Raw genomic sequence first — 24,263 nt, forward strand, 5'->3', positions numbered from 1 at the left:
GCAGTAAACTGATTAGAATAATTCCTGATTATATTATCTGGGAGAAATTCTTTCACCCCTTGTCATTTATATCATTCCTGTTATTTTACTACAGGGTATTTGTCCATTATTTTCTATTGTCATAGGGACTGGTGTTCTTGTAACCATCCTGATTTATATGGATTATCCTGGTGTAATATTGAATGAATTCTTTGTTCTAAATGTGTCCCTTTCATTCTCAAAAGTCTTTGAGTACCCTATAATTATCTCTTTACAAGAGAACTGGATGCTATTCCATCGGAGACTGCATACATTTTGTGGGCTATATTTTGCAAAGCCACTTTGGGAGGCTTCTGGAGTTGCTTTAAAGGTCAAACACACACTGGCTTTTACAAATCAATACAGTCCCCAAAAAATCTTAGTATGCTTTTGGTCTAGTGACTGACCGTCAGATCCACAGGCAAATAACCACAACCAAGGATCTAATCTAGACAAGGTTTCTATGCTTGCAGGCTACTTTCTTATATTTACTGGTTTCTTTGCTCAGCACATTTCTGCTTTCCTTCAATTTAACGGTGTCTACTTTGAAACTATCTGAAAATATTAGTTTAGGTAGGAAAGCATCACCCTTAATCCAACCTTTGAAACTAGAAGGACTCAATTAACCAAGAATTTTAATGTGGGTATTTGAGGACACCAGAGGCCTATTTACTGTTAAAGCAGCTTCTTTAAAAATCACTTCTTATAACCAGCCCAAGTACATCTTGTCACAAACTTTGCACAACAAGAAACAGCCAACATATCTAAACATTCTATGTTTTTTTTTCCCCAGTGGTCTGAGTTCTTCCAAACAGTTCACAAGTTACATTTTCCTTTCAGCAAGTAGTTTACCTCTTTTAAGGATGACAAGTGACAGTTTTACCAAATGTTGTATCATGGTGTCATTGGGATCACTTGTTTTCCAGCCTGCAACATCTGTGCTCTTGCTTCTCACTGTTAGAGCAAAGCATCATTATTTTTTGTGTGGTAGAGCTTCATGGATAGTAACCAGGTTATATTTTACTTAAGATTAAGATGCCATTAAAAAGAGACTAAAATCCAGAATTTTAAACAAGATAGATGTACATCTCGTAAAATAATTCAGAGCAAACTACCATTCTCGACATGTAACTTCTATCTCTCCTCATAGAACGAGTTTGGAAGTATTCCATCCCTTTCTATCTTTTGTAACAGCTTTAGTAGAATAGGTATTGTTTCTTCTTTAAACGTTTGATAGAATTCCTCTGGGAAGCCTTCTGGCCCTGGACTTTTGTGTCTTCAGGGGAGTTGTTCAACCTTTGCTTTTACACAGTCTTCAGTAAATGGGAAAGGTGTCATAATATTGCATGCTGTATCCTTTGAAGGGTAAGAACCAGAAATATCAAATCTAGCGTTTGTTGAAATTCCACTTTCTAGAACGTAGATACATGGTCATACCTTTCGGTAGGGGAGGCTGAGAAAGGCAGTTTTTAATTGAATAGATATGTTGGGATCCCTGGGTGGCGCAGCGGTTTGGCGCCTGCCTTTGGCCCGGGGCACGATCCTGGAGACCTGGGATCGAATCCCACGTCGGGCTCCCGGTGCATGGAGCCTGCTTCTCCCTCTGCCTGTGTCTCTGCATCTCTGTCTCTCTCTCTGTGTGACTATCATGAATAAATAAATAAAATCTTAAAAAAAAAAATTGAATAGATATGTGACCAGTCGAAACTATATTATGGAAAGAGAGTAAGGACAGATATGGGGCAACATCTCATAGTCTGACATGCTACTATGTTATTCAGGAACAAATATAGATATCTAAAGCAGGAAAGAAAAACATAATTCAGAGAATACAATGCTTTCAAAAATGGTGAGAGGAAGAACCAATGTTGTGGGCTCTAAACTGGAAAAAGACGACTCCAGAACAGACATATCCAGAAATTGAGGCCACCACTGGAACTGCTGAGTACAAACATTCCACTTTATTATTTTTTTTCTGTTTTTTTTTTTTTTTTTTTTTTTCTGTTTAAACATTCCACTTTAAAAGCAATCCCATAAACAGAAAGCCAGGAATTAGCTGTCACCAATACTTTTGCCACCGCTGCCTCCAAACACCCAGGGAAGTGAGGAATGGACAGTGGAGTATTGCTTTAGAAACCATGATTTTGCTTGGCAGCAGAAAGGAAAATTCAATGGTACACGAATATTCTTTGCTTTCACCTTTTAAAATGTGTTTGAATACATTTTATTGGTAGAACCTATTTCTCATCCTGACTCCTGGCTGCAGGGTACATGGGAAGTGTCACTTTAAGTTTTTCAGAATCTGCAGTCAGACATATACAGAAGGGAAAAGGTTGGAATGGAGTTTAATGAACCGATCCACAGCATTCGCTAATGCTACTGATGAACAATGGGCACCCCAGCAGAGCAAGTATTATTAAAATACTGTTTTATTTCAACTGAATACTCTCTAATGAACCTTTCATTTGTGTTTATTCTTTAGTAGTTGAATAATCCTTTAGAATAAAATTATTGGATTAATTTCAAAAAGAAGGTAAAAAAAAAACATAGTTTGAATGAGGTTTGGAAATGTCAATATCAATTTCTTGCTCCTTTATACTAGACTTTAAACAAATACTATTTCTGAAGGTCTGAAAGTTTTATCTTTACAGAGACTTCATACTCTATTGATACACTTTTTCCTTACCCCCAGACTACAGTGAATGAAAGAACAAACACTTTACTTTTCATATAGCAGCAATGCAACTAGCACTTCATTTCAAAATGACTTGATCAAGACATAGCCTTTCTTTGTCAGTTTCCTAATATTTGAAGTAGGAATATATAAGTAATTTTATCACATCTGCAACTGCCATCATTTGTTTTTTCTTTTTCTTTTGTTTTTATTGAAGCTCAATTTGCCAACATAAAGTATAACACCCAGTGCTTATCCATCAAGTGCCCTCCTCAGTGCCCTTCACCCAGTTCATTTGTTTTTCAGTGAGGTACTAACTGAGTTAAAATCACCATAGTAGGCAACAGAACTGGGGGGAGGAAATGTAAGCTCCAAGATAGCAGGGGTCTTTGTCAGTCTTATTTATCAGACTATACCCGGAACTAAGCAGGTGCTAGGCACCCAGGAGATACTCTATCAGAATTCTTGACTTAATAAGTGAGGTCCTATTTTCAAAAGGAGTTATGCAAATAATATTAAGAGGAATGAGGAAGAGGGAAATTGCTAAGCATATATGAAACATGCACGTTGTCAGTCTCAAGGTTGTGAACTATAATGCTCTGTATTAAAATTTCAAGACTACTGTCAAACTCTCTTATTGTTAAAATTAGGGTTGAAGAATCTTTGCCAGGTTTGAGGCAAGACTACAGGCTGACTAGCAAGGACCCTATCTTGGAATGTGTTTCCTAAAAATGAAGGCATTTAAAACATTAAAAAATTAAAATGAAAGCATTTGAATAAATAAATTTATTTTAAAGTGGGAGAAATAAATATATGTGAAAAAATTTTATATGTACTTGGACATCAATTTCTTAATGCCTTGAGCAGGAAAGTTTTAGGAGTCTATCCGCCAAGACACTTAAAACTCTTGTTTCCAACACTTTTTAACTTTGCATTTTATAATAAAAAGCACAGACAAGATAACCTCAAGTAATATTAACAAACATGGGGATCCCTGGGTGGCGCAGCAGTTCGGCGCCTGCCTTTGGCCCAGGGCGCGATCCTGGAGACCCGGGATCGAGTCCCACGTCGGGCTCCCGGTGCATGGAGCCTGCTTCTCCCTCTGCCTATGTCTCTGCCTCTCTCTCTCTGTGTGACTATCATAAATAAATAAAAATTAAAAAAAATATTAACAAACACATAGGAAATGGAAGAAACTGATACTGTAAAGATTGCCTTTTTCCCAAAAGGAAAAATTTCAGCAATGAAGGTTGATCATTTTGTCTTAAATGCTTTGCCTGAAATATGAGTATACTACTCAGTAAGAAACATAGTTTAACCTGTTTAAGTAGTAGGCCCAGAACAAAACCATGAAAAAGCGAATCACAGAAATAGCACAATTGTCCATCTGATTTTATTTTTAATTAAAAGTTCTACTGAAATAAGTAAGCATACATGTTAAGTAAGGAAACAGATGGTCGTATTGAAGGGTGTTCAAAGAAAACAAAGTACAAGGTACAGTTCGGTACCTATTCTTGTTAACAAACAATGACTATCAAACCGCACAAAGAAAACAAAGTACAAGGTACAGTTCGGTACCTATTCTTGTTAACAAACAATGACTATCAAACCGCACTAACCTTATTCTTTCAGTTCCACCAAGATTAGATTGTTACTTTTCGAAATAGTTCAGCTCTCTCAGCTTCTCCCCAAATGTACATGAGTCTACCATACATAGGTTAAGAGATTTGTAGGTGCAAAAATGCCCAATTTTTCAAGGGAGTATTTTTTTTTTTAATGAGTGGCTCATTTTAGGAATTAATGTAAAGTAGTATAATGTTTTAAAATAGATCATTACATGTAAAGCTGTTTTTAAACCCCTCTCCCTCTCCAGAGTCTCAAAGTTAAGAATTGCAACCTAGGTTATGATTAAAATATAAAGGTACAACAATTTTCACCTTCCATTTCCAAGCGAAGCTTCCACTTTGTCTTAATCTCTCACACCTGTGTTGCTCTGTGAGGAAAGGAGTATGAAGAAAGGAGATACATTTTGAAGTTTTCATAATATAAATATCTTTCCATAAGCAGCATTGAAAGTAAATTAAATTCTCAATTTTCTGCTCTCCATTCTCCCATCCAAGAAATCTAGTCTTAAATATATATATATGTATACTATATATCATATATAATATAATATTGTGTGTATGTGTATATATAAATATATAATTAAAAGAAAGGAAAAAAAAGTGCAGATCCTATGATATATTTTGGTAACAAAAAAGTGACCCAACATATTTTTGGTTGCTGAAACTTTCTCTAATAAAGCAAGCATGCTTCTGGCTGAACCTAGTTCCTGGATCCAATTAGATAATTTTATGGGCTGCTGCAAAATTTCCACTCATTGCTTATTTTCAACAGTAGTATACCAAAATGAGAACAACAAACTACTCACATCCATTTTCTTATTAGCCTTCTAAATATTCCTTTTATTTGTTTCTTTGAAATATGATTAGATAATAAGAAATATTTTAAAAATTGAAATTTACTATGGTCCTGAGGTTGAGAAAACAAAATTGACATTTTCCTAACCTTAAAAAAAAAGAACATATTAAATCCTAATTAAATAAAGAAAATAACTTGATAGTCAAACTCACAGAATGGCTAGAGGAGCATGTTCAAGGGTTCACTTCTGCTTCTGCAAATAGAAACCACTTGTTCCCCATCCCCATCCACTCCCTCGTTCAAATGCAGAATAATATGAGCAAAAACGGGGAGGAGAAATATGCTCACCTTACCCAATTTTTCCAAAAATATATTTTGTTTGCATATTGCTGTTCAGTATCATTTGGCACAAATTCTGTTTAGCACAGAGAAGCTAATTCATTGCTAAATTTTGTGCTTAAATCCTGTATTCATTATGTAAACTCCTTTTTTCCATATAGCCCTCCAGGGTTTGATGAAAAATAGATTCCTAAACAAGTCAAACCTGCCAAACAGGAATAAAAGCTTTCCGTGGAAGCATAATGTTCCCTTGAAATAGAAGTGTTTTAGCTTGTACGAACATACTTCACTCTTAAAAAGAAATGAGATCATGTTTCATTTCAGGAAGATGCATGCTTCAGGTAAGACATTGAAACAAGTAAACTTCCTGGGCTTAACCAAATACATTGAAGAGTATTTGAATTCAAAAGTATTGTTGAGGCAAAGTAGCTTCTTAATTATATTATAAAACTTAAATGGCAGAAGAGTTTAAAACCTAAGTCTATAAATATTCTCCAGAAGAACTGATGATGCCTTATCTCCGCTCTCCCTCTTTCCCACCCTCTCTTCATCAGACCTCATAGATAGCAAATCCTTTATGGCATTTCCTAACTGCTCACTTTTATGTCTGTCAGAGTCTTGCGCCAATTTCATTCATGCCTGCTGGTTGATTTTTTTCTTTGTGCGCATTTCGTTTGGTATCTTGAAGATAGTGCTAGTAGTCTATAGACTGCGTGCTGGTGATGACTCCAAAAGGAAATTCTTATTAAAGGAAGGGTGGATACTCTTAACACATGGGCTTCAAACTGACCGGAGTCCCTGCTGGAGAAAAGCAGCTGTTTTCTTTCTATCACCTCATGCTGGGCTCCTGCCCTGTCTTGTCTGCCTGCCTCTGTACTGGCAGCTCACTGCAGGCTAATGGGAACCCATCTGTGTCCCAATCACCCCCTTACTTTCTTACCTGGCAAACAAATAGATTTCTGGTATTTAGGATTAAAGATAGAAATGATATGCCCTACTTTAAAAAAGTAGTTATGGTACATAACTTGTGTCTAGTGTCAAACTTTTAAAATACATTATCTAATGTCCTACTGTGTATCAGGTAACAGCAGAAAGATTAAAGAACTCAAGTCACTTACGTTACGAATAACGTCACCTGGGTCATTAGTAATGTCATGAAGAGCTGAGATTTGAATCCAGGTTTTCTTATTCCAACTTCAGGGCTCTTTCCATGACATGCTACTTGTATTCCATATATGTTTACTTGCTATCTGGGCCACAGAGAAAGGAAGGCTGTGAATTGAGCATAAGGAAATAGTACCAGGACTGAGCTGGCGAACAAGTTGGCTGCATCAGCTTCTGTGTAAAAGAATCACATTAAGCAGATGAGTTAACTGATTCATTGAATGAACAAGCTCATATGTTGCCAGTGTCAGCCTCCAGGCCATGATTTCACTTTTTTTTTCTTTTCTTTTTTTTTTTTTTCTCTCTGAGCTGGGATCATTTTCGCCGCGAGGAAGCCCTCTTCAAGTAAGCAAACAGCAGACTATAATTCTCTTGGAGCTTAGACAGAAAAGTTGATACAATAGTCATTTCCTATCTAGAAATAAATTGCATTGGATGTCTAACTAAATTATTACTTTCTTTTCCAAATTTATGATCTGATAAAATAATATACAGATAATCATTGCAAAAAATGAATCTTTATAATTATTTAGGCGTAAATCTGTTTTAATTGTTATTAGCTCTTACCAATAGTCTTTTAATGATACAATTGCTCCATTTTAAAATTATTAGTTATTTCTCTGTTAGATGGAATATTTTCAAAATTATTTTCTCTACAAGAATAAGGGTGATGTGTATCCTTGAACTTCTAACGTATACATACATTTCTTTTCTCGACTTTATTTTGTATTTCTAAATATTTTCCATTTAGAAATGCTTTGAAGTTGAAAATTGATGAGTTATTTTGTAAATTATCTTCTTTTTATTGATATTTAACTAAATACTGGGGTCGGAAAGAAGAGTCTGTGAAATACTGACTTTGAATTATGTTAAAAGTCACAGAATATATGATCAATTTCCATAAGCAATGCTTGTCCTTGAAAAGAATGTATAATTCCATTAATTAAATGCAATATTCTACATATGTCCATTACATCAAGCTTGTTATTTTTTCAAATCTTCTATATGTCTAATGATATTTTATCTAATTGATCTATAAATCATGTGAAATTTCTATGCAATCTTTTCATTATGAAGGTACATTTTTTTCAGTTTCTCTTGTAGCACTATAATGTGTAACGGAATGAATTCTGAAGGAATCACTTTCAGTACATACATATCTCAGATACCTACAAGGTGAATTTAATCTTTTAGATCTATAAAGTGCTCCTTTTTTTCTCCAGACGTGTTTTTTGCAGGTAGCTTGTTTGGTTTGTTTTTAACATAATGACACCAGTTTTCTGGTTGTTATTACTGTTTGCCTGGGATATCTTTTCCTGTCCTTTTCATTTTAAGCAAATCTTTATCCTTGCATATCTAGTACGTCTCAAGTACACCTGATGGGCTTTTTTTCTTTTCAACACAACATCACAATCTAGAGATTTTACATAATATATTCAGACCATTTAAGTTTATGTGCTTCTGATAAACTTTTTCATTTCTACCATTTCAGAGAATGCTTATATTTTTACAACTTTCGGTATTTTCCTGACACCATTGGACCTTCTTCCAAATTGATCAAGGGTTGTTGTTGTTACTGCTTTCACTTCCTTCTTCCTGCTGTAGAAAGATACATTTTCCGTTATCTTAGTGGTTACATCTAAAAATTTAACATGCATTCCTGAAATGTCTAAAGTTATCTTATATCTGTGCTTCTTCCTAAAAAACACAAATAACTTTTAAAATTTGGATCACCCAACCCCAATTTACATAGTCATGTGGTCTAATATTTAATTATATCTAATTTATTTTGATCTCCAAATTAGCAATTATTATTGTTTATACAGCCAATGCTAGTTTAGAATTATCTACATATTTACTATAATTTTACTCACCATTTCTTTAGTGAGAACATGTTTTCATCTTGTTCTACTTCTTGAAAGACAGTTTTGCTGAATATTGATTGTCTTATGTTCCTCAATTGACTTTTTTCACAATCATTGTTTGCTCCCTCTTTTGTTATGATATTTTTGCTTAGGTCTTATTCTGATTACCTTCTTATAACTGTGCATCTTTGAATAGGAGTGATTCTTTCTAAGACAGCTCCTTTTTGAAAGACTGTATAGGAAGGAAATCAGGAAAATTATCTACATGAGCATACAGCCTGGATTCAGATCTGTTTTTCCAGACATTTTCTCATCTACACTCTACCTTTTGAGTAAATATTCTCCGAGACAGAAAGACATCTACCTACCTCACGGGGAAGGCCAGAATGCATAGTCAGATGGGCCAAGACAAGGTATTTGTTTTCAGCTAATTGAAACCAATGTCATACTTTTATTCTCCTCTACCTTTCGAGACTAATAGCCTGTTCTCTAAAAGCATACATGGGATGTTTGCACACTTTGATTACTCAGCAATGTTTTTCTTCAATTCTTTGAAGAATTCTCTTCCTTAGAATCTTCATGATGATGTTCTTCTCCCACAGTATTGAAGTCATTCTATAAGCAGCAGATTGGTTATTTATTCATTGTGTGTTTGTGTGCATGTGTGCATGTCCATATGTTTGCTTATACACATGCATGGCTATGTATTCAGTCTTTAAGAAGAAAATGTTTATCCAGAGAAATTAGTGATATGTGTATTTTCTTTTCATCTGTACTCTGATCAATTAGGCTCTAACTGAATCCCTTTAGATGTGTCCTATTTTCTAGTTCCTAATGAGCTTTCAATTTATTCAAACACTAAGGAACTAAAAATAACTACACACACCCATACCTAGTTTTAGATTATCTGAACACATTATTACACACACACATGCATGCACACATGCATACACACACACACTCTTTTTTTTTAAGATTTAATTTTTTTATTCAGGAGAGACAGAGGGAGAGAGGCAGAGACATACGCAGAGAGAGGAGCAAGGTCAATGCAGGGAGCCCAATGCGGGACTCGATCCTGGGACTCCAGGATCATGCCCTGGGCCGAAGGCAGGCGCCCAACTGCTGAGCCACGCAGGCATCCCCACACACACTCTTGAACACGTACATCCTGAGAAAAAAAACTGCTGTCAGGATGTTTTTAATCTTTTTTTTCAAACTTACAGTGATTTTCTACAAGAACACTGTATGCTCTTTGATGTAATTCCTCAGTATTAGCCACCCCCTACTACTACTACTTTATAGCTCATTATTTTCACTTGGTTGGAGTTTGAAAATTGAAGAAGGGAAAAGAACTCTCTTTTTGTGACATGCATATAACATTGCAAATTACTTTCTTAGTTCATTCTCAAGAATTTCAGCACCATAAAATAAAGACCATGGTCTTATCTCTATTCCAGGCCTTATCTCCAGTGTCTATCACAGTGACTGGCATAGAATAGGTGTTCAATATACTTTCATTTTGTGAATAGAAGACATAAACACTGATTGCCTCCAAGAGCAGAATTCACACAGCACAGGCATAATTTTTTTTTTTTTTTTTCAGGCATAATTTTTTTTCTGATCTTAAAGACAGTACAGGATAGAGGCCTTCCCCATGTCTTTCAAACAACTTATCTTAATTTTCATTTTTACTACTGGCCTTTTTGGTGGTAAAGTTATTCACTTTAGTAAATTGCCATTTTATTATTTGTACTAATTTTCATGAATTTATGTCAATTTCCAATTACTTTGCCAACCATATTTTTTTGCTATTTCAAATCGTTTTAAACTTTTACTTGAAAAAAAAAATAAACTTTTACTTGAGAGTTACCAAATAGTTTTCTATTGCTAAATATAACAAATGAAGAATACATATACTAGTCCTTAAAATCATAAAACCATAAGTTGAGTCCAAAATTAAAAATGAAGACTAAAAACCTTTCTGATACGTATTTTAAAATTATAGTACTTGAAAAAAATAAAATAAATTATAGTACTTGGCTTTCTAATCTTTATACAATACTGTGTAATTATTTTTTAACCTCATACTTATAGTTTATTTTACTACCAATCAATAATTTCTTATAATACTAATTTTCTGAAAGATGATATCAAAATCACTGGCATCAATAGTGGGTTATTCAGTTGATCTCTTAAAATATAGTAATCTTTTTTTTAATTGTAAGAGTTGATTCCAACTCTTCCATTTCCTAGCTATATGAGCTCTAAAGATGCTTACATGCTTTGTGCCTTAATTTCCTTTAAAATGAAGAAATTGATGATGTCTATTTGATGGACCTTCATGAGGCTTAAATTTTGTATTAGTATTAAATAAGTTAAAAACAGAATGCATTTAGAATACTGCTTTACATATTCTAAATTAGCACTCAATAAATGTTTGCAATGATTGTAATTACTAAATTATATTTTTAAGCGGCATTTTCCAGAATATATTCTGACAGACAATCTTCCAAAAAATATTAATGAGCATAGTTAGAAGGGGTATGGCCATGTCTAGGTTTTCATTATCCTGTCTATCTATCCAGAACATAGAGTTAGGTTCATGGTCCAGTCTGAACTAATCCTAGTACTTCACTCTCTGCCTACCACTGACCCCAGTGATTTACCCAAAGATGTGCATATGAGCGAAGCCAGGTCAACCGGATTCCTGCTCTAAGTTTTCAAACTGATGTCATATACTATGCAGGAAAAGCATGTTTCCCAAAAGTCTCTACCCATATTTCCCTTCCTGAAAAAAAGTCCATTTCGCTGTGGAAAATACAGAAGCTAGTGAATTAGAGAGAAAGAACTTCAAGAAAGAGAAAGAGAGGCTTAGTTGTGGCAGTGTTCATGTTCCTAGTTCACATCATATTCTTTTGGATTTTCTGCCACTTGTGACCAAGAGTCCTGACCAAAACAAAAGTGCTCTCAAAAAAGTATCTTGTGGGCTACCTGGATGGCTCAGTTGGTTAAGCATCTGCTTTCAGCTCAGGTCATGATCTCAGGGTCCTGGGATTGAGCCCCAAGTGGAGTCCTGAAGTCTGGCTCTCTGCTCAGTGGGGTGTCTACTTCTCCCTTTGCCACTCCCCCTGCTTATGCTCTCTTGCAAATAAATAAATAAATAAATAAATAAATAAATAAATAAATAAATAATAAATCTTGAAAAAAAAAGTATCCTGAGTAAACCAGTTTTAAAATACTGCAAAACCTTTCTGGACATTTAACAAAGCACAGTAAAATCTCTATACTTTCACATTAAAACAAACTAACAAAAACATGCTTACCTTAGTGTAAGTCAGCATTCCTCAAACATATTGGCATTTTTCCTGACAATTTCTCATAACAAATGACAAACTTGTTTTCACAGCACAACCTGATGCTTCACAGTGGTTTGAGAACCACTGATAGAGAATTCTCATGATTCCACATTTTAGATCTTTATTCCTATAGAAGTTACTTTACGATTGTAATCTATATTTAATGGTGTTAAGTTTTTTTATCCAGGTGATTGTGTCTGCCCTGTTCCATCTATTAAGCAACTCAATATGTCTTTCATGTCTAACTTCAAAATTGATATGTGCTAGGGTTGATTCATGCATTTTCTTTTTAGTTTCTTTGATGCATATATCTGTAACTACTTAGTACATTGTTTTAATTATGTGACTCTAAAATGTGTATTATTTTTCATATGCAAGTCCCTATTAATATTTTTCCATCCTTTTCTTTACCAAAAGTACGTCAGAATAAGCTCAACCATTTCCCAAATAACAGTTTGAATTAAATGTATAAATTCTTCCTCTAAGTTCATTTATATTTTTTAATTTTACATGTTCTCATCCTTAAGCCTTGTGTCTCCACATTTTTAAGGATTTAACACATTCTTCTTACATAATCATATCATTACAAATAATAATAATATCCTCCTTTCTAATGGTTATACCTTCATTTATTTTGTTGCATTGGCTATACTTCTAAAATAATTTGACAGAAGAAATAATTTTCTTTTTTTTCTTTTTTTTTTTTAGAAGAAATAATTTTCTTATACTTAATTTGAAGGAGAAATTTCATAGTGTTTTTCCATTACATAAAATTTGGTTATTAGTGTGTGCAAGTTATTTTTAATCGCTTAATTATGTTTTTTTTTCATTTGTGGTTCACCATTTAAAAATAATCACAAATAGATGAAAATATCAAATCCAATAATTATTTTTCTGCTATAATTTATTAATGAACTATTTATTAAAGGATACCATCTTGTGCAGATTAAAAAAGAAAAATTATAAAATATAAAATTTTACAATAAATTGAGTTGTTACCAAATCCCAGAAGTGCCCATTAATTCACTTTTTTAAAGTACACACATACACATACACATAAACACACACACTCTTATTTCATACAAATGCCCGTATCTGTTATAACTTCTTTAGAAATTGCACTAAAATGTTCTTGATGCTTTTTGTCCCCTATTGTTTTCTGATACTTATCACCACTGTTTACTATCTTGTTTAATTTGGTGTGCTTTTGTATGTGTGCACATGATGTGTGTATGTTTGAGTTAACATACTTGACAAAACTTGTAACTTTGCTTTGATACTTTTTATGTTTCTGTTGCAAAAACTACACAATTGAGAATATATTTTTGAATAATGATTTTTAATCCAATTAGCTGCTTGTATTTACTGTCATTAGAGATGCAATTGATCCTACCTGAGTCATTTTGTTTTCTATTCTTAATATATATTTTTAAGTTCCAATTTCCTTGATGATTACAATACATGTCATCAAATTTTGATTCTTACAGTATTCTGGAAACTATACACGCCATTTGTCTTCAACTAATAAGACTCTCTGATACATAACAATTACATATACTAAAAAATATATATGAACTTATTTTTTCTTCTTTTAAATATTTTGTTATTTTATTTATTTAGAGTGTGAGACTGCATACTGAACACAGAACCTGATATGGCACTCGATCTCATGACTCTGAGATCATGATCTTAGCCAAAACCAAGAGTTGGTTGTTGAACTGACTGAGCCACCCCAGTGCCCATGAACTTATTTCTTCTTAATCATCAATGAAAAAAAAATAGCAGAATTTAATCCCCTTTCCTCTAGTAAAACAGAAAATTTAGCATGCCTTTCAGTTTTAGTTGAAAGTCTATGGTTTTTCATCTAGCTTATTAATACCAAATAATTCTTGAAATTGTATTTAAAATTATGTAAGACAAAGCAGTGTTAACCAATTCTTAAAACTCTTAGTTCCCTATTCTTGAATTATTTTAATTAAACTTTTATTAACTGATACACCTTTTCCATTAGAAGGGTACAAAAATTTTGGAGCATATACTTACACCCAAATATGTTTTAGCTGGTTTCACAAAATGGAAAACTAACACTCAAAATGTACTATGCATCTATTGTTCCCTTGTCTTAAAAGTCTATGTACAAGCTTGTCTATGTACAAGCTAACTTTTTTTACTTTTTCCTCCCTTTCCCCACCTCCTATCCTCCTCCTCCTTCTTTTCAAAGGGTAAATATTTTTGAAATTTAAGAAGTTTACGTATTTTCCTTAATTTTCCTATTTGTGTGAATGTATCATATATGTATGCAGGTTTAATATGCATATTCAGAGCTTACTCAGCCCAGTTTGATTTACTTTTACACTCTTCAGTGTTATATTTCTATTTGTTTCATTTTATTTTTAGAATCTCAATATGATGTTAGATGTGCTTCCTCTGTTACAATTGCAATAGCACCTCCCATTTATTTCTATCACTAACTCCTTTTCCTCGGTATTCATAGTGTTTCTCAGCATTTATCTCAAAATTTCATTTTCTGCTGTGCCAATTCTGCCTTTAATGAATATTTAAACGTGTGACAAAATTTTTAATTTCTTTACATTTCAACAGGTCATTAAGCTCTGTTTTTATTAATATCTCCCTTTCATCCAATTTCTTCTATATTTTTATTCTGCATTTTATTGCTATATTATTTTCTATTTTATTTTTACATCATATGTAATCAAACACATGATTCCTTAATTTTATAAAAAAATATATGACTTGGGGCACCTGAGTGCTCAGTTGGTTAAGCATCTGACTTTGGCTCAGGTCATGATCTCAGGGTCCTGGGATGAGCCCCACATCTGGCCCCCACTCATTGGGGATTCTGCTTCTCCCTCTCCATCCTCTTCTGCTCCTCCTCCTGCTTGTGCTCTCTGTCTCTCATATAAATAAATAAATTCTAAAAACAAAAACATATAGCTTAAGTTTTTATACAATTTACTTAGTATACTATAGCACATATTTTTCAAAAGTAATTTTTCCTTTCATGTCTTTATTGTTAAACATTTTGTTTCTTGCAAAATATTTCCATATTTCCTGTGTTGATTTTTACTCAATTCCTCATCCTTTAGGAATGAAGATTTTCTCCACTGATGACTCATTAGCTTCTCCTTGGTTCCTCTCATTTTTTTACCTGGTTGCTGCTAGAACATGTTTCTTAGGTTTTCAGTTAGAGGAACAGTAAATGCAAACAGACTTAGTCTAATTACTGGTCACTAACAGTCAATTTAGCTAAATTCTAAACTTCATCTGTCTTGCTTTTGTTGTTTAGTTGACCACTCTGAGAAGACAAACATTATTTCTAGGTAATTCTAATCAATATAGGGATCCCTGGGTGGCACAGCGGTTTGGCGCCTGCCTTTGGCCCAGGGCGCGATCCTGGAGACCCGGGATCGAATCCCACATCGGGCCCCCGGTGCATGGAGCCTGCTTCTCCCTCTGCCTGTGTCTCTGCCTCTCTCTCTCTCTCTCTCTGTGACTATCATGAATAAATAAATAAAAATCTTAAAAAAAAAAATTCTAATCAATATATAGCCCTTTTGCCAAAAATAGTCTACTTTTGCACTTTCTCATGGCACTTTCTCGTCTCTCATTCCCAGATGTGGTAAACCAAAAGCTTAGCCACTGTAGACTCCAGATATTTGCATTAATGCAAAATTTAATCTTAGAAAACATGTAAAGAGGACATTGGTAAAGCAGCCCCAGCTACCACTATCCTGTTTTGGGTTTTGAGGGAACTGATCAGACCCTAGATCCAAGTCAGGCAGTAGCAGGGAAATGAGTCATCTCCTTACCATTTTTCAGGTTGGCGAGTTATTCTCCCTCAGATAACAAAGCAAGTATCTGCCATTTTTTCCTTTCTATTTCGGTTTTATCTACTTTGACTCATATATGGTGAAAATTGGGATGATCAAATGAATGGTTGTCAGTCTTTGTTGCTGGCAATGTCATAGTCATACTATGAATAGATAGTTTGGTTTTAAACGTTTTTTAGATATAGGATTATTTTTTTAAATAACATACTACCAGCCAGATGCCATTCTAAAGATAACAACAGAACTTCTATTGAAAACCGCAATTTATTTTATTATTATCATTATTCTAAGATCAGGGAACTGAATTCACTAAACCCATAGTCTGCCAACCAACTTTTATTTTTGTAATTTATCAGCTTTCTAGGATGTTTTAAAATTTTTCTGATTCTTCCTTACTGTTTTATTTAACCTTTACCTACTGTTGAATAACAAAAATTCAACCAAGTAAATTTTAAAGATCTAATTGGCTTTATTAAACAATTCATAAATCAGTCAGCATCCCATCTAGCAAACAGAAGGGTATTCTAAGGAGTAGTTCACAATGGAAGGTTTTTATAAAAGGAGGATGGGGCAAGAGAGTTATTAGCAAAGGAAAAGGATTGTTTCAAGCAAGGCTGTTTCCCTTGGGGGAAAGGCTAGGGGTCTTATGCAGGTTACCTAATCTTCCTATTAGGGTTGAGGGGGAGTGGAGAGGGCTCTAAGCAGACTCATTGGTGCTGCTGGAAAAAATTCCTGACTGACCAGTTAAGACTGCATTTCTGGAGGAGACCAAAACTGCAATTATATTAGGTATTAAGCCCGGTTCAGAAACTAGATCTAAGTGACATCATTTGGGTCCTCTGGTCTTCTTTTTTAACAATATTATTTAACTCAACTCTTATACTATGTTGATTTTTAAATGCATTCTTATTGTTGCAGCTCCTAGGCAGGGAATAATATCACGTATGCTTTTCAGATGTATGTTTTAAATGGAACACACATATTTTAAAGGAACGCCTTGTGTTGTATGAGTTGGTAAAACAACCATGTCTATAGAAGCATTAAAATTACCACTGTACTTATATTATTATGGCTTTTCCTATACCTGGCTTTTTTTTTTTTTTTTAAAGAGAGAGAGAGAGAAAGCATGGGTGCATGAGGGAGGTAGTGGTGAAGGGGCGGGGGGGGGGGGAGAAAGAGAGAGAGAGAGAGAAGCTTAAGATCTTAAGCAGACTCCATGCCCACATGGGGCTTGACTTCAGGATCCTGAGATCATTACCTAAACTGAAATCTAGATGGACACTTAACTGACTGAGTCACCCAAGCGTCCCTCCTACACTTGGCTTTTTAAAACTTTCCAGGATATCTCTCTAAATGATATTCAAATCAAATTTATTATAGCAATAACTCTTTCAAAGATTCAGTTGAAATCTAGATTTCTTGAGAATTCATATCATGCTAAAGATTACATTAAAACTAAATATCGTTAAGTAGGTATCTCTACATACCTGTAATATTTTGAACATTTAATTCACCTATAAGTCTGAATGTATTTGGTGAAAAACATGGACATGTTTCTAATTACTAGAACATTAATGGATACCATGTGGCATGCATGCTTCCGCTCCCTCTTCTGCATCCAGGCAGATGGTGGTAATGGGGCATAATCACTCCCTGAGCTTTGCGTAGCCACACAATTCTTCTCAAACTGTGTCCTGAAAAGCTACTACCATGTAATGAGATTTCAGTTGTGAGATAAAGCTATTTAGTGCTTTAGTTTCAAATCCATATTATAGTTCCCCCAAAGAAAAAAATTGTTATTGACTTGCTTCTGCCTTCTATTTCAAACATTTACAGAAAGGATGACCTTTTGCATGTGTGGAAAATTTTTGCTAAAATATGTTAGTATTTAGCAAGGAAGCTTACACTAGATGGAAATTAATGACAATCAATCAATCAATATTTTTATATTTATTGAAAAATGCCCACGGCACCTGGGTGCTTCAGTTGGTTAAGTGTCTGCCTTCAGCTCAAGTCATGATTTCAGGGTCCTGGGATGGAGTCCCAATTTGGGCTCCCTGCTCAGGAGGGAGTATGTTTCTTTACCTTTCCCCCCTGCTCATGATGTCTCTCTCTCTCACTCTCTCAAATAAATAAAATCTTAAAATAAATAAATAAATAAATAAAATAAAAATGCCTAGATTCATTTCATAAGGGCAAAACAGATAAAAATTTATATATTGGAGAATATGGTAGAAAAGCAATTTGCTTTAGTTTCATAGAATTATATTTAGCCCGTGGAATTGTTCCAATTATTATTGTTTCTCAAGAAAATATTTAACAGTTAAGTTCCTGGGTCAGATAAAGTAGTCCAAATACTTTTGGACCAGGATACTATAACATTTAGCCTGGCCATATAACTATTTGTGGTTTTACTCTAATTCTAGGCAGTTTGAAATGACAGAGAACAATCTATTGCTAGTACTTTATAATGAAAATGTAAAATGTTTCATAAATATAAATCCTTTTAAAGGATAATTTCATATTATAAAAATATAACTTTAATATGCCTGAAATTGATTACAATAAACATACTAATATATTGTTTAACAATTTCTACATATTTAAATTAAACAGCTGATTTACAGAACTAGATCATAATTAACTAGTGTTTTGTATTCCAAGCCCTCTCAATGTAAGAAGAGTGACAGAAATTTCAAATCGCAAAATATAGGGAGAAGCACTTTCTTCCAGATGGGATTTAATCTATGCAAGACGTGTTGTTAAATTCCTTAGCCCTCCTTCACTTCCTTTTCCTAAAGGGAAACGTGTCTCAACCCAGGACCTGCTCCTTTCCAGCCCTCCTGTGAAAATTGTTCATTCTCCCATACCCACCTAGCAAGGAACAGGAGGCAAAGACCAATCTTCATCCATATTGCCACCACCTCCTGCATTCCTAACGCTTAATATTTTTTCAGATTTATTTATTTATTTATTTATTTATTTATTTGAGGGGAGGGATGGGGTTAGGGTAGACAGAGAGGAAGAGAGGAATTTAAGCTGACCCCACACTGAGTGCAGAGCCTGAAGCCCCTCAAGGGGCTCCATCTCCCACCCTGAGATCATCACCTGAGCCAAAACCAAGAATTGGAGGCTCAACACATTGAGCCACCCAGGCACCCCTCTAACACTTTATTCTTAAACAACAGTTCATACTTAAACTCTACTCTTCAGAACCCCATGACATTTTGCTCCATTGCCTACATCCCTCCTACTTACTAATATCCACTGACCTGGTTCCTCTACATCTGTTAGGGACTTTTGCTCCTAATGCACCTGATTCAGTGTGTGCATTTCACATTCTAACTCCAGGCCTCCCAGAGAACTTGAAAACCAACCTGTCATGAATGTTCTAAATAAGATGATTTCTTCATCTTAGTAACAGAATATCAAGTTTTTTTTCTGGTCTCATGGCAACACCATAGGGAACCACATTTCCCAGCCTTCCTTGTGGTTTTATATGCAGGCCAATGGATAGAAGAAGAAATACAGGCTACTACCCAATGAGGTCCTTAAAAGGGAGCCACTTGCCTTTTACTTCTTTCCCTCTTTCTAGTTCCAGAAGTGGACAAGTTAGGTGATAGTGGCTTACAGTTTTCTTCCTACCTCTCAGACTATTTTGTACTTCTCCTTTTAGGATCCATTCTTTAAATATGGATTGTCTCTCAAATCAGGATTCAACTTTCAGATAGATTACATCTCTTCCTAATTAATTAAACCCTCCTTAAACAAGGGTCATGGATTCAGCTGTAAAACCTATCTCTTGAATTAAAGAACCATATGTGCAAATATTTACTCAGCATCTTCACTTATATTTTGTACAAATCCTCAAGTTCCACATGTCTACAAAATCAAGCTACCTATTCCCTTTTTAAAATTTGTTATTAGCAATGACATAAAGCAAGTGTACAGCTTAATGTGCTATTATAAATTGAACAACCACCTTCCATGTCAAGAGATGCTACCATAGAGCCCCCATATGTCTTCCCACCACAATACCCTTTCTCCAAGAATAAACACTCTTCTGGTATCACATTATATTTTTCTATATACTTTCATCATCCAAATGTATATACATAAAGTGTATGGCTTTGTTTTGCCTTTTTTTTTTCTTGGCAGGAGACTGGGGGAATGGGTATGTTTTTACAGGTTTTTTTCAATTAACGTATTTCATCATCATTGCTTTTTTTTTTCCTTGCAATTTATTTGTTGAAGAAACTAGCTTATTTTTCCTGTATCTATTTCTATCCTGTTTTTAGTTTAACTTCTCTGTTCCTTGGGCAGTAGTGATTGGACACAGAAGTTTAATCAGATAGATTAAGGTTAAATTATCTACAAGACTCCTTCATGATAGTTTTGAATTCTGTATCAGAAAGTACAAAACACCTGGGTGCCTTTCTTTTTTGTGATGTTAGCAGCCACCAATGCTTGATGTCTAGATTTTATAATTTATCACTTATTGTAAACTATTGCTAACCCAATTTATCATTCTTTCTTTATTTATTCATTGCAATACTTCTACAAAGAGAAATTTTGCCTTAGTAATGCAGTATTCATTTCATTAAAAAAAAAGACAAATGCTTTATGGTGCATTCTGTTAACCTTGTGTTGTACAAAGGCAATTAATTAGTTGTATGTGTGTATATGTGTCATTATGAAAGAATGCATTTGAACACATACGGTATGCTTTCATCCATTTTAGTTATTACACTTTTTAGTCAATCAGAGCCTCTTCATATTGGCTCTCACTTCCTATTGGTGCACCCTTGTATCCTCTGATATCTTCCTTACTAACTACAGTTATAGCATCTCTTAAACTCACCTTAAACATTATTTTCTCTAGATCAGAACTCAGTTGGTCCTCCAAGTAGCCCTGCTTTGAACGAGTAGTATTTCAAAGTCACAATCTGGATGTTAGTGATGCTCATGGCTATTCAGATAGGCATTTTTTTCTAGGCCTTTCCAAGGAAGAACGCCATAGATAAATAGAGACAGAGAAAAAGAAGGAGATATATTTTTTTTTTTAACTTCATGAGTTCACTCTGATGCTTTCAGTTCTGATCCTGTACTAGAGAAAGAAGACTCATTCTCAAGGGCACCGGGGATGCTAGAATTATTCATTTGTTTTATCCACTATTATATACTTTTCATTCTTTTATTTACTCTTAAGATAGACTTAGAGGCACTGAATGAATTACTACTTCAACAGCTTTATCACGTTTGAATAAAAATTTAACAATACTTAGGAATCAAAGCATGCTTGAAACCAGGTCTCAATGACTTGCAAGAAATTATTTCTGATGTATATAGCATATACTGAGCAAAAACATACTCAATATGTAAATCTTAAATGTTATTCACTTTTACTTCTGCTTCTTCTGAGGCAAAATAAGCTTAACAGTATTCTACATAAAATTCCCCCAAACAAAACGGAGCCTATGTCTATTAAAGTACTTCTCATATTGTATGGTAATATAAATTTGTGTCTATGAACTACCTGAGAGAAAGAGCTGTATTTTGTCATTTTTGTATTCTAAGTGTTTTGCACAGTGCCTGAGACACAACAATATACTTAAGAATACAGGTACTGAATAAATAAATGTACAAAGAGTAAATACAGTTGATCTTTGAACAACATGGTTTTGAACTGTAGGATTATACACAGACTTTTTTCAATAAAGATATTGGAAATTTTTCTTGATATTTGTGACAATTTGGAAAAATTCTGAACCATATAACCTAGAAACAATGAAAAGAATAAGAAAAAGGTATGTTATGAATGCAAAAAATATATGTATTTTATATAAAATACATATATACAGATATTTTTATTGTTTAATATCATAAAATATACACAAATCTATTACAATAAGTTAAAATTATCAAAATTTACACACACACTTACAGACTGTACATGGCTCTATTCAATTGAGAGAAATGTAAAAAAGTGTATATATGCAGTATTAAATCATAATTGCTTAAAATGAACTATAGTACATACTGCATTGCTGTAATAATTTCATAGCCACTTCCTGTTGCTATTATGGGGAGCTCAAGTGTTGCAAACTATGCCATGTGATTCTAGTTATTTCCATGTGAGCAATTAAGTTTCTCTGGTAAACTGCATATTGCAGTAAAAAGTGATTTCTGAGGTTCTCAGATACTTTTCATAGTGGTTAGTATAATATTATAAGCCTTGAATAACACCATGGAACCCATACAAAGTGTCACTAGCAATGCTGGAAGTTTGCCCCAAAAGCACAGAAAAGCCAAGACATTACAAGAAAAAGTTGAATTGCTTGATAAGTACTGTAGATGGAGGTCTATGGATGTAGTTCCCCACAATTTCAATACAAATGAATCCAGCATACAGACTATTGTAAAAGAAGAAAAGGAAATTTATGAATCCATGACTGTAGCTATGCCAGCAGGCACAAAAACTTTGCACTTTTCTGTGAAATATCTTTTTTTTATCTCAGTGGAAATGTAGCTTTTATGTGGGAGCAGGATTGTTAAGAGAAAGGCATACCTATATGCCTAACATGGGCAATCTATGTGACTATGTTCTAATACGACTCAAGATGAAGCAAAATCATTATATGAGAATTTAAGGCAAAGGAAAGTGGAGGATCTAAAGCTAGAGAATTTAACGCCAGCAAAGGATGGTTTGATAATTTTAGAAAGAAGTCTGTCTTTAAAAAATGTCAAGATAATGAGAAGCAGCTTCTGCTGATCAAGAGGAAGCAGTTCCCAGATGGCATTAAGAAAATCACTAAGGAGAAAAGATATCTGCCTGAACAGGCTTTTAATGCAGATGAAAGTGTCTTTTTTTTTCTGGGAAAATAATGCTACAAAGGACATTTATTAGTAAGGAAGAGAAGAGAGCCCCAGGATTCAAGGCAGGAGGGAACAGGCTAACTCTACTATTTTGTGCAAATACAGTCAGGTTTATGATCAGAACCGCTCTTATCTATAAAGCTGTTAACCCCCATGCTTTGAAAAGATAAACACCAGCTTCCAGTCTTTTACTTGTATGACAAGAAGGCCTCGAAAAGAACTCTGTTTTCTGGATTAGTTCCACCAGTGCTTTGTCTCTGAAATCAAGAAATACTTGGCCACTCAGGGACTGCCTTTTAAAGTTCTTCTGATATTGAACAATGCCTCTGGCCACCCAGAACCCCATGAGCTCAACACCCAAAACCCCATGAGCTCAACACTGAGGGCATCAAGGTGGGCTACTTGCAACCAAACACAAGGTCTCTATAATCACCCTCTAGATTGGAGGGTCATAAGGACCTTTAAGGCTCATAACACACTAGATATGGAAAGGACTGTCAATGCTACGGAAGAGAACCCTAACAGAGAGAACATCATGAAAGTCTGGAAGGATTACACCACTGAATATGACATTGCTGTTATAGAAAAAGCCATAAAAACCATGAAACCCAAAACAATAAATTCCTGCTGGATAAAACTGGGTCCAGATGTTGTGCATGACTTCAAATGATTTATGACGATCAAATATCATAAGATTGTGGATATGATGACAAAGGTGGAGATGAAGGGTTTCAAGATATGGATTTTGGAGAAATTCAAGAGCTAATAGATAACCACAGCAGAGGCATTAACAGAAGACAACTTGATGGAGATGAGTACTTTCAAACCAGTGCAAGATGATGAGTAAGAAGATGTAGAAGCAGTGCCAGAAAACAAATTAATATTAGATAATTTAGCTAATGAAGGGTTCCAATCATTCAAGACAGCTTTTAACTTCTTTTGTGTCATGGATCCTTCCATAACACATGTGCTAAAAGCAAAACAAATGGCGAAAGGATTGGTACTATATAGAAACATTTTTAGAGAAATGAAAAAACAAAAAGTCAGAAATTACTATGTACTTCTGTAAAATTACACCAAGTGTGCTTGCATCTCCAGCCTCTCCTTCCACCTCCTTCACCTGTTCCATCTGTCACCCCTGAGATGGGAAGACCAACCCTTCTCCTTTCTCCTCCTCCTCTTAAGCCTACTCAACATCAAGACAATGAGGATGAAGATCTCTATGATGATTCATTCCAGTCAATAGAATAAACTTATCTGTTGCATGTGTGTGTCTTTGTGTGGAAATCTAATAACTATATGGCAAAAACTATATGAGATATTTTTGTGTCATTAAGTATTCATTGTGTAGAACACTGTATATAAGACTTGTATGGAAGTGGTAGCCTGTTCTTACATAGGTAGAGTGTGAATGATATTTAATATAAAATAATCATGTATTAGTTTTCTTAGTATTGTATAACTTTGCTTTCAAAAAATTACATTACCATGCAGTAAGGCTCTGTTGTGATTGAAGAAACTGGGCATTAGCCTATTATCACAGGTGAATGGTTTTTTTTTTTTTTTAAACTTAACAATGAGGGTACCTGGGTGGCTCAGTTGTTTAAGTAAGTGTCTGACTCTTGATCTCAGCTGAGGTCTTGATCTCAGGGTTGTGAGTTCAAGCCCTGCATTGGGCTCCATGATAGGTGTGGAGCCT

At 34.5% G+C, this 24,263-nt stretch overlaps 1 protein-coding gene and 1 long non-coding RNA gene across 18 annotated transcripts in view; one reads left to right on the forward strand and one right to left on the reverse strand.

The window, feature by feature from the left end:
- Positions 1–24,263, reverse strand: part of LOC111092747 — a 136,585-nt gene that overhangs the window by 38,571 nt on the left and 73,751 nt on the right. For 4 of the 10 annotated variants that reach the window (XR_005379908.1, XR_005379907.1, XR_005379912.1 and 1 more), the window contains 4 exons: positions 20,550–20,685; positions 8,491–8,713; positions 6,571–8,215; positions 4,547–4,685 (listed from right to left, as the gene is read on the reverse strand). This is a non-coding gene — a long non-coding RNA (uncharacterized LOC111092747). Of the gene's footprint in view, positions 1–870; positions 973–2,020; positions 3,829–3,860; positions 4,201–4,270; positions 4,686–6,051; positions 6,251–6,570; positions 8,216–8,490; positions 8,714–20,549; positions 20,686–24,263 lie in introns of those variants that run through there. The other 6 variants (XR_005379916.1, XR_005379914.1, XR_005379913.1 and 3 more) reach the window with 6 other exon arrangements.
- Positions 5,672–24,263, forward strand: part of PIK3C2G (phosphatidylinositol-4-phosphate 3-kinase catalytic subunit type 2 gamma) — a 365,888-nt gene continuing 347,296 nt past the window's right edge. For 2 of the 8 annotated variants that reach the window (XM_038576936.1, XM_038576935.1), the window contains exon 1: positions 6,914–6,961. The gene's annotated coding sequence lies outside the window, so the exon portion shown is untranslated. Of the gene's footprint in view, positions 5,794–6,913; positions 6,962–24,263 lie in introns of those variants that run through there. The other 6 variants (XR_005379904.1, XR_005379905.1, XM_038576931.1 and 3 more) reach the window with 4 other exon arrangements.

This window comes from Canis lupus, chromosome 27, assembly GCF_011100685.1.
Source record: "Canis lupus familiaris isolate Mischka breed German Shepherd chromosome 27, alternate assembly UU_Cfam_GSD_1.0, whole genome shotgun sequence".
In the NCBI taxonomy this organism is placed as follows: domain Eukaryota; kingdom Metazoa; phylum Chordata; class Mammalia; order Carnivora; family Canidae; genus Canis; species Canis lupus.